This window comes from Callionymus lyra, unplaced genomic scaffold (genome assembly GCF_982586985.1).
Source record: "Callionymus lyra unplaced genomic scaffold, fCalLyr1.hap1.1 HAP1_SCAFFOLD_126, whole genome shotgun sequence".
In the NCBI taxonomy this organism is placed as follows: domain Eukaryota; kingdom Metazoa; phylum Chordata; class Actinopteri; order Syngnathiformes; family Callionymidae; genus Callionymus; species Callionymus lyra.
The window spans coordinates 110,001-120,000 of record NW_028258603.1 but is presented as its reverse complement, the minus strand read 5'-3'; the positions used below and the strand labels follow the sequence as shown (position 1 = coordinate 120,000).

Here is a 10,000-nt window from a genome sequence, read left to right as displayed (position 1 = left end):
AACATTTTCAACACTTTGGGGCATTTTTAAACACTTTGCTCTTTTTCCCCCTCTCCCAACCAGGGGGCCTGGGGAGCCTCCTCCTGCGGGGATGGGGAACCAGGGGCCTGGGGAACATTTTCAACACTTTGGGGCATTTTTAAACACTTTGGTCTTTTTCCCCCTCTCCCAACCAGGGGGCCTGGGGAGCCTCCTCCCGCGGGCATGGAGAACCAGGGGGCCTGGGGAGCCTCCTCCTGCGGTGATGGAGAACCAGGGGCCTGGGGAGCCTCCTCCTGCGGGGATGGGGAACCAGGGGGCCTGGGGAGCCTCCTCCTGCGGGCATGGAGAACCAGGGGGCCTGGGGAGCCTCCTCCTGCGGGGATGGGGAACCAGGGGGCCTGGGGAGCCTCCTCCTGCGGGGATGGAGAACCAGGGGGCCTGGGGAGCCTCCTCCTGCGGTCATGGAGAACCAGGGGGCCTGGGGAGCCTCCTCCTGCGGGCATGGAGAACCAGGGGCCTGGGGAGCCTCCTCCTGCGGGGATGGAGAACCAGGGGGCCTGGGGAGCCTCCTCCTGCGGGCATGGAGAACCAGGGGGCCTGGGGAGCCTCCTCCTGCGGGCATGGAGAACCAGGGGGCCTGGGGAGCCTCCTCCTGCGGGCATGGAGAACCAGGGGGCCTGGGGAGCCTCCTCCTGCGGGGATGGGGAACCAGGGGCCTGGGGAGCCTCCTCCTGCGGGGATGGAGAACCAAGGGGCCTGGGGAGCCTCCTCCTGCGGGCATGGAGAACATGGGGGCCTGGGGAGCCTCCTCCTGCGGGCATGGAGAACCAGGGGCCTGGGGAGCCTCCTCCTGCGGGGATGGAGAACCAGGGGGCCTGGGGAGCCTCCTCCTGCGGGGATGGAGAACCAGGGGGCCTGGGGAGCCTCCTCCTGCGGGGATGGAGAACCAGGGGGCCTGGGGAGCCTCCTACTGCGGGGATGGAGAACCAGGGGCCTGGGGAGCCTCCTCCTGCGGGGATGGAGAACCAGGGGGCCTGGGGAGCCTCCTCCTGCGGGGATGGAGAACCAGGGGGCCTGGGGAGCCTCCTCCTGCGGGGATGGAGAACCAGGGGCCTGGGGAGCCTCCTCCTGCGGGCATGGAGAACCAGGGGGCCTGGGGAGCCTCCTCCTGCGGGGATGGGGAACCAGGGGGCCTGGGGAGCCTCCTCCTGCACCAGGGGGCCTGGGGAGCCTCCTCCTGCGGGGATGGGGAACCAGGGGGCCTGGGGAGCCTCCTCCTGCGGTGATGGGGAACCATGGGGCCTGGGGAGCCTCCTCCTGCGGGGATGGGGAACCAGGGGGCCTGGGGAGCCTCCTCCTGCGGGGATGGGGAACCAGGGGCCTGGGGAGCCTCCTCCTGCGGTGATGGGGAACCATGGGGCCTGGGGAGCCTCCTCCTGCGGGGATGGGGAACCAGGGGGCCTGGGGAGCCTCCTCCTGCGGGGATGGGGAACCAGGGGCCTGGGGAGCCTCCTCCTGCACCAGGGGGCCTGGGGAGCCTCCTCCTGCGGGGATGGGGAACCAGGGGGCCTGGGGAGCCTCCTCCTGCGGGGATGGGGAACCAGGGGCCTGGGGAACATTTTCAACACTTTGGGGCATTTCACAAGCGCTTCCCTCGCTTACGGCCACACCACCCTGAATGAGCCCGATCTCGTCTGATCTCGGAAGCCAAGCAGGGTCGGGCCCAGTTAGTACTTGGATGGGAGACCGCCTGGGAATACTGGGTGCTGTAAGCATTTTTTTTTGCCATTATTTGTGGGTAGAAAAGTGAGAAAAGTGACCTAAAATAGAACCGGGACTAGCAGGCAGTTCCCCCCACCAGGCGGCGGCATTTGGGGCATTATTTGTGGGTCAGAAAGTGAGAAAAGTGACCTAAAATAGAACCGGGACTAGGCGGCAGTTCCCCCCACCAGGCGGCGGCATTTGGGGCATTATTTGTGGGTAAGAAAGTGAGAAAAGTGACCTAAAATAGAACCGGGACTAGGCGGCAGTTCCCCCCACCAGGCGGCGGCATTTGGGGCATTATTTGTGGGTCAGAAAGTGAGAAAAGTGACCTAAAATAGAACCGGGACTAGGCGGCAGTTCCCCCCACCAGGCGGCGGCATTTGGGGCATTATTTGTGGGTCAGAAAGTGAGAAAAGTGACCTAAAATAGAACCGGGACTAGGCGGCAGTTCCCCCCACCAGGCGGCGGCATTTGGGGCATTATTTGTGGGTAAGAAAGTGAGAAAAGTGACCTAAAATAGAACCGGGACTAGGCGGCAGTTCCCCCCACCAGGCGGCGGCATTTGGGGCATTATTTGTGGGTAAGAAAGTGAGAAAAGTGACCTAAAATAGAACCGGGACTAGGCGGCAGTTCCCCCCACCAGGCGGCGGCATTTGGGGCATTATTTGTGGGTCAGAAAGTGAGAAAAGTGACCTAAAATAGAACCGGGACTAGGCGGCAGTTCCCCCCACCAGGCGGCGGCATTTGGGGCATTATTTGTGGGTCAGAAAGTGAGAAAAGTGACCTAAAATAGAACCGGGACTAGGCGGCAGTTCCCCCCACCAGGCGGCGGCATTTGGGGCATTATTTGTGGGTCAGAAAGTGAGAAAAGTGACCTAAAATAGAACCGGGACTAGGCGGCAGTTCCCCCCACCAGGCGGCGGCATTTGGGGCATTATTTGTGGGTCAGAAAGTGAGAAAAGTGACCTAAAATAGAACCGGGACTAGGCGGCAGTTCCCCCCACCAGGCGGCGGCATTTGGGGCATTATTTGTGGGTCAGAAAGTGAGAAAAGTGACCTAAAATAGAACCGGGACTAGGCGGCAGTTCCCCCCACCAGGCGGCGGCATTTGGGGCATTATTTGTGGGTAAGAAAGTGAGAAAAGTGACCTAAAATAGAACCGGGACTAGGCGGCAGTTCCCCCCACCAGGCGGCGGCATTTGGGGCATTATTTGTGGGTAAGAAAGTGAGAAAAGTGACCTAAAATAGAACCGGGACTAGGCGGCAGTTCCCCCCACCAGGCGGCGGCATTTGGGGCATTATTTGTGGGTCAGAAAGTGAGAAAAGTGACCTAAAATAGAACCGGGACTAGGCGGCAGTTCCCCCCACCAGGCGGCGGCATTTGGGGCATTATTTGTGGGTCAGAAAGTGAGAAAAGTGACCTAAAATAGAACCGGGACTAGGCGGCAGTTCCCCCCACCAGGCGGCGGCATTTGGGGCATTATTTGTGGGTCAGAAAGTGAGAAAAGTGACCTAAAATAGAACCGGGACTAGGCGGCAGTTCCCCCCACCAGGCGGCGGCATTTGGGGCATTATTTGTGGGTAAGAAAGTGAGAAAAGTGACCTAAAATAGAACCGGGACTAGGCGGCAGTTCCCCCCACCAGGCGGCGGCATTTGGGGCATTATTTGTGGGTCAGAAAGTGAGAAAAGTGACCTAAAATAGAACCGGGACTAGGCGGCAGTTCCCCCACCAGATGGCGGCATTTGGGGACCCGTAGTGTGGGCAGAAAACTCACCAAAGTGACTTAAAATAGAACCGGTGCAGGCGGCATGTTCCCCCACCAGATGGCGGCATTTGGGGACCCGTAGTGTGGGTAGAAAACTCACCAAAGTGACTTAAAATAGAACCGGTGCAGGCGGCATGTTCCCCCACCAGATGGCGGCATTTGGGGACCCGTAGTGTGGGTAGAAAACTCACCAAAGTGACTTAAAATAGAACCGGTGCAGGCGGCATGTTCCCCCACCAGATGGCGGCATTTGGGGAGCCGTAGTGTGGGCAGAAAACTCACCAAAGTGACTTAAAATAGAACCGGTGCAGGCGGCATGTTCCCCCACCAGATGGCGGCATTTGGGGACCCGTAGTGTGGGCAGAAAACTCACCAAAGTGACTTAAAATAGAACCGGTGCAGGCGGCATGTTCCCCCACCAGATGGCGGCATTTGGGGACCCGTAGTGTGGGCAGAAAACTCACCAAAGTGACTTAAAATAGAACCGGTGCAGGCGGCATGTTCCCCCACCAGATGGCGGCATTTGGGGACCCGTAGTGTGGGCAGAAAACTCACCAAAGTGACTTAAAATAGAACCGGTGCAGGCGGCATGTTCCCCCACCAGATGGCGGCATTTGGGGACCTGCAGTGTGGGTAGAAAACTCACCAAAGTGTCCTAAAATAGAACCGGGACCAGGGGGCCTCTTCCCCCACCAGGTGGCGGGCTTGGGGGGCTTGGTTTCCGGGTAGAAAACTCACCAAAGTGTCCTAAAATAGAACCGGGACCAGGGGGCATGTTCCCCCACCAGGCGGCGGGCTTGGGGGGCTTGGTTTGCGGGTAGAAAACTCACCAAAGTGTCCTAAAATAGAACCAGGACCAGGGGGCATGTTCCCCCACCAGGCGGCGGGCTTGGGGGGCTTGGTTTGCGGGTAGAAAACTCACCAAAGTGTCCTAAAATAGAACCGGGACCAGGGGGCCTCTTCCCCCACCAGGCGGCGGGCTTGGGGGGCTTGGTTTGCGGGTAGAAAACTCACCAAAGTGACCTAAAATAGAACCGGGCTAGGCGGCATGTTCCCCCACCAGGCGGCGGGCTTGGGGGGCTTGGTTTGCGGGTAGAAAACTCACCAAAGTGTCCTAAAATAGAACCGGGACCAGGGGGCATGTTCCCCCACCAGGCGGCGGGCTTGGGGGGCTTGGTTTGCGGGTAGAAAACTCACCAAAGTGTCCTAAAATAGAACCGGGACCAGGGGGCATCTTCCCCCACCAGGCGGCGGGCTTGGGGGGCTTGGTTTGCGGGTAGAAAACTCACCAAAGTGTCCTAAAATAGAACCGGGACCAGGGGGCATGTTCCCCCACCAGGCGGCGGGCTTGGGGGGCTTGGTTTGCGGGTAGAAAACTCACCAAAGTGTCCTAAAATAGAACCAGGACCAGGGGGCATGTTCCCCCACCAGGCGGCGGGCTTGGGGGGCTTGGTTTGCGGGTAGAAAACTCACCAAAGTATCGGCAAAATAGAACCAGGGAAGGGGGGGATGTCGGTCACAAGGTGCCCGAGTCAGAGAACCAGGAAAACGGACATAAATCCAGAAAACCTCGGTGTCTGACTGCTCCTCAAAAAGTGGTCTTTTTGATGTCACGAGCGCAACCACCTAGAGGTTAATGGGGAGGGATGGTGTGAGCGCAAACGGATTTTTCCTAAGTGTGACTGCTCCTCAAAAAGTGGTCTTTTTGATGTCACGAGCGCAACCACCTAGAGGTTAATGGGGAGGGATGGTGTGAGCGCAAACGGATTTTTCCCAAGTGTGACTGCTCCTCAAAAAGTGGTCTTTTTGATGTCACGAGCGCAACCACCTAGAGGTTAATAGGGAGCGAGTACAACAGGGGAGGGAGTGAATGGGCTCGGACTGTGGCCGAGCCTGGTGCCTCAAAATCGGACAAGGTTGGACTGGAAGCCCGCTGAGAACTCTGGTTCTTTTGCCAGACGAAACGAATTTTTTCCGAGTGTGACTGCTCTGCAAAAAGTGGTCTTTTTGATGTCACGAGCGCAACCACCTAGAGGTTAATGGGGAGGGAGTGGAAAAAACGACAAAGTGTTGAGCTCCGGACCGGGATGGCGGGCGACTCGAGCGGTCATGCCCGACTTTGAGACACTTTGTCGCGGTCATGCGAGCGACCTCCACTGCTCCCCGGAGGTGCCCCGGACCGGGTTGGCGGGTGACTCGAGCGGTCGTGCCCGACTTTGAGACACTTTGTCGCGGTCATGCGGGCGTCCTCCGCCGGTCCCCGGAGGTGCCCCGGACCGGGTTGGCGGGTGACTCGAGCGGTCATGCCCGACTTTGAGACACTTTGTCGCGGTCATGCGGGCGTCCTCCGCCGGTCCCCGGAGGTGCCCCGGACCGGGTTGGCGGGTGACTCGAGCGGTCGTGCCCGACTTTGAGACACTTTGTCGCGGTCATGCGGGCGTCCTCCGCCGGTCCCCGGAGGTGCCCCGGACCGGGTTGGCGGGTGACTCGAGCGGTCGTGCCCGACTTTGAGACACTTTGTCGCGGTCATGCGGGCGTCCTCCGCCGGTCCCCGGAGGTGCCCCGGACCGGGTTGGCGGGTGACTCGAGCGGTCATGCCCGACTTTGAGACACTTTGTCGCGGTCATGCGGGCCTCCTCCGCCGGTCCCTGGAGGTGCCCCGGACCGGGTTGGCGGGTGACTCGAACGGTCATGCCCGACTTTGAGACACTTTGTCGCGGTCATGCGGGCGTCCTCCGCCGGTCCCTGGAGGTGCCCCGGACCGGGTTGGCGGGTGACTCGAGCGGTCGTGCCCGACTTTGAGACACTTTGTCGCGGTCATGCGAGCGACCTCCGCCGGTCCCCGGAGGTTCCCCGGACCGGGTTGGCGGGTGACTCGAACGGTCGTGCCCGACTTTGAGACACTTTGTCGCGGTCATGCGGGCGTCCTCCGCCGGTCCCTGGAGGTGCCCCGGACCGGGTTGGCGGGTGACTCGAGCGGTCGTGCCCGACTTTGAGACACTTTGTCGCGGTCATGCGGGCGTCCTCCGCCGGTCCCTGGAGGTGCCCCGGACCGGGTTGGCGGGTGACTCGAGCGGTCATGCCCGACTTTGAGACACTTTGTCGCGGTCATGCGGGCGTCCTCCGCCGGTCCCTGGAGGTGCCCCGGAAAGGGTTGGCGGGTGACTCGAGCGGTCATGCCCGACTTTGAGACACTTTGTCGCGGTCATGCGGGCGTCCTCCGCCGGTCCCTGGAGGTGCCCCGGACCGGGTTGGCGGGTGACTCGAGCGGTCGTGCCCGACTTTGAGACACTTTGTCGCGGTCATGCGGGCGTCCTCCGCCGGTCCCTGGAGGTGCCCCGGACCGGGTTGGCGGGTGACTCGAGCGGTCATGCCCGACTTTGAGACACTTTGCCGCGGTCATGCGGGCGACCTCCGCCGGTCCCTGGAGGTGCCCCGGACCGGGTTGGCGGGTGACTCGAGCGGTCGTGCCCGACTTTGAGACACTTTGCCGCGGTCATGCGGGCGACCTCCGCCGGTCCCTGGATGGCGGGCTCCAGTGAGGTCGGCGGGGGAAGGCTCGGGCTGAGGCCGACTTCGGTGCCTCAAAGTCGGACAAGGTTGGATTGGAAGTCCGCTGTGTTGAGGACCAGTGGCATTCGGCGGTGGAACGCTCAGAACTTGGCCGACATCGGTGCCTCAACGTCGGACAAGGTTGGAGTGGATGACCGCTGATAACTCTGGTTCTTTTGCCAGACGAAAGAAATTTTTCCCGAGTGTGACTGCTCTGAAAAAAGTGGTCTTTTTGATGTCACGAGCGCAACCACCTAGAGGTTAATAGGGAGGCACCATAACAGGAGAGGGAGTGAAAAGGCTCGGAGGGTGGCCGAGCCTGGTGCCTCAAAATCGGACAAGGTTGGAGTGGATGACCGCTGAAAACTCTGGTTCTTTTGCCAGACGAAAGAAATTTTTCCCGAGTGTGACTGCTCTGAAAAAAGTGGTCTTTTTGATGTCACGAGCGCAACCACCTAGAGGTTAATAGGGAGGCACCATAACAGGAGAGGGAGTGAAAAGGCTCGGACGGTGGCCGAGCCTGGTGCCTCAAAATCGGACAAGGTTGGAGTGGATGACCGCTGAAAACTCTGGTTCTTTTGCCAGACGAAAGAAATTTTTCCCGAGTGTGACTGCTCTGAAAAAAGTGGTCTTTTTGATGTCACGAGCGCAACCACCTAGAGGTTAATAGGGAGGCACCATAACAGGAGAGGGAGTGAAAAGGCTCGGAGGGTGGCCGAGCCTGGTGCCTCAAAATCGGACAAGGTTGGAGTGGATGACCGCTGAAAACTCTGGTTCTTTTGCCAGACGAAATAAATTTTTCCCGAGTGTGACTGCTCTGCAAAAAGTGGTCTTTTTGATGTCACGAGCGCAACCACCTAGAGGTTAATAGGGAGGCACCATAACAGGAGAGGGAGTGAAAAGGCTCGGAGGGTGGCCGAGCCTGGTGCCTCAAAATCGGACAAGGTTGGAGTGGATGACCGCTGAAAACTCTGGTTCTTTTGCCAGACGAAATAAATTTTTTCCGAGTGTGACTGCTCCTCAAAAAGTGGTCTTTTTGATGTCACGAGCGCAACCACCTAGAGGTTAATAGGGAGGCACCATAACAGGAGAGGGAGTGAAAAGGCTCGGAGGGTGGCCGAGCCTGGTGCCTCAAAGTCGGACAAGGTTGGAGTGGATGACCGCTGAAAACTCTGGTTCTTTTGCCAGACGAAAGAAATTTTTTCCGAGTGTGACTGCTCTGCAAAAAGTGGTCTTTTTGATGTCACGAGCGCAACCACCTAGAGGTTAATAGGGAGGCACCATAACAGGAGAGGGAGTGAAAAGGCTCGGAGGGTGGCCGAGCCTGGTGCCTCAAAATCGGACAAGGTTGGAGTGGATGACCGCTGAAAACTCTGGTTCTTTTGCCTGACGAAAGAAATTTTTTCCGAGTGTGACTGCTCTGCAAAAAGTGGTCTTTTTGATGTCACGAGCGCAACCACCTAGAGGTTAATAGGGAGGCACCATAACAGGAGAGGGAGTGAAAAGGCTCGGAGGGTGGCCGAGCCTGGTGCCTCAAAATCGGACAAGGTTGGAGTGGATGACCGCTGAAAACTCTGGTTCTTTTGCCAGACGAAATACATTTTTTCCGAGTGTGACTGCTCTGCAAAAAGTGGTCTTTTTGATGTCACGAGCGCAACCACCTAGAGGTTAATAGGGAGGCACCATAACAGGAGAGGGAGTGAAAAGGCTCGGAGGGTGGCCGAGCCTGGTGCCTCAAAGTCGGACAAGGTTGGAGTGGATGACCGCTGAGAACTCTGGTTCTTTTGCCTGACGAAAGAAATTTTTTCCGAGTGTGACTGCTCTGCAAAAAGTGGTCTTTTTGATGTCACGAGCGCAACCACCTAGAGGTTAATAGGGAGGCACCATAACAGGAGAGGGAGTGAAAAGGCTCGGAGGGTGGCCGAGCCTGGTGCCTCAAAGTCGGACAAGGTTGGAGTGGATGGCCGCGGAGAACTCTGGTTCTTTTGCCTGACGAAAGAAATTTTTTCCGAGTGTGACTGCTCTGCAAAAAGTGGTCTTTTTGATGTCACGAGCGCAACCACCTAGAGGTTAATAGGGAGGCACCATAACAGGAGAGGGAAGGAAAAGGCTCGGAGGGTGGCCGAGCCTGGTGCCTCAAAGTCGGACAAGGTTGGAGTGGATGGCCGCGGAGAACTCTGGTTCTTTTGCCTGACGAAAGAAATTTTTTCCGAGTGTGACTGCTCCTCAAAAAGTGGTCTTTTTGATGTCACGAGCGCAACCACCTAGAGGTTAATAGGGAGGCACCATAACAGGAGAGGGAGTGAAAAGGCTCGGAGGGTGGCCGAGCCTGGTGCCTCAAAGTCGGACAAGGTTGGAGTGGATGGCCGCGGAGAACTCTGGTTCTTTTGCCTGACGAAAGAAATTTTTTCCGAGTGTGACTGCTCCTCAAAAAGTGGTCTTTTTGATGTCACGAGCGCAACCACCTAGAGGTTAATAGGGAGGCACCATAACAGGAGAGGGAGCGAAAAGGCTCGGAGGGTGGCCGAGCCTGGTGCCTCAAAGTCGGACAAGGTTGGAGTGGATGGCCGCGGAGAACTCTGGTTCTTTTGCCTGACGAAAGAAATTTTTTCCGAGTGTGACTGCTCCTCAAAAAGTGGTCTTTTTGATGTCACGAGCGCAACCACCTAGAGGTTAATAGGGAGGCACCATAACAGGAGAGGGAAGGAAAAGGCTCGGAGGGTGGCCGAGCCTGGTGCCTCAAAGTCGGACAAGGTTGGAGTGGATGGCCGCGGAGAACTCTGGTTCTTTTGCCTGACGAAAGAAATTTTTTCCGAGTGTGACTGCTCCTCAAAAAGTGGTCTTTTTGATGTCACGAGCGCAACCACCTAGAGGTTAATAGGGAGGCACCATAACAGGAGAGGGAAGGAAAAGGCTCGGAGGGTGGCCGAGCCTG

At 58.4% G+C, this 10,000-nt stretch overlaps 1 non-coding gene across 1 annotated transcript; it reads left to right on the top strand.

Annotated features, from left to right (window-relative positions):
• Positions 1-1,638: 1,638 nt before the first annotated feature.
• On the top strand, positions 1,639-1,757 carry LOC148058268 (5S ribosomal RNA). Its single transcript, XR_015710026.1, has one exon. It is a non-coding gene; the product is annotated as a 5S ribosomal RNA (ribosomal RNA).
• The last annotated feature ends 8,243 nt before the right edge of the window (positions 1,758-10,000 follow it).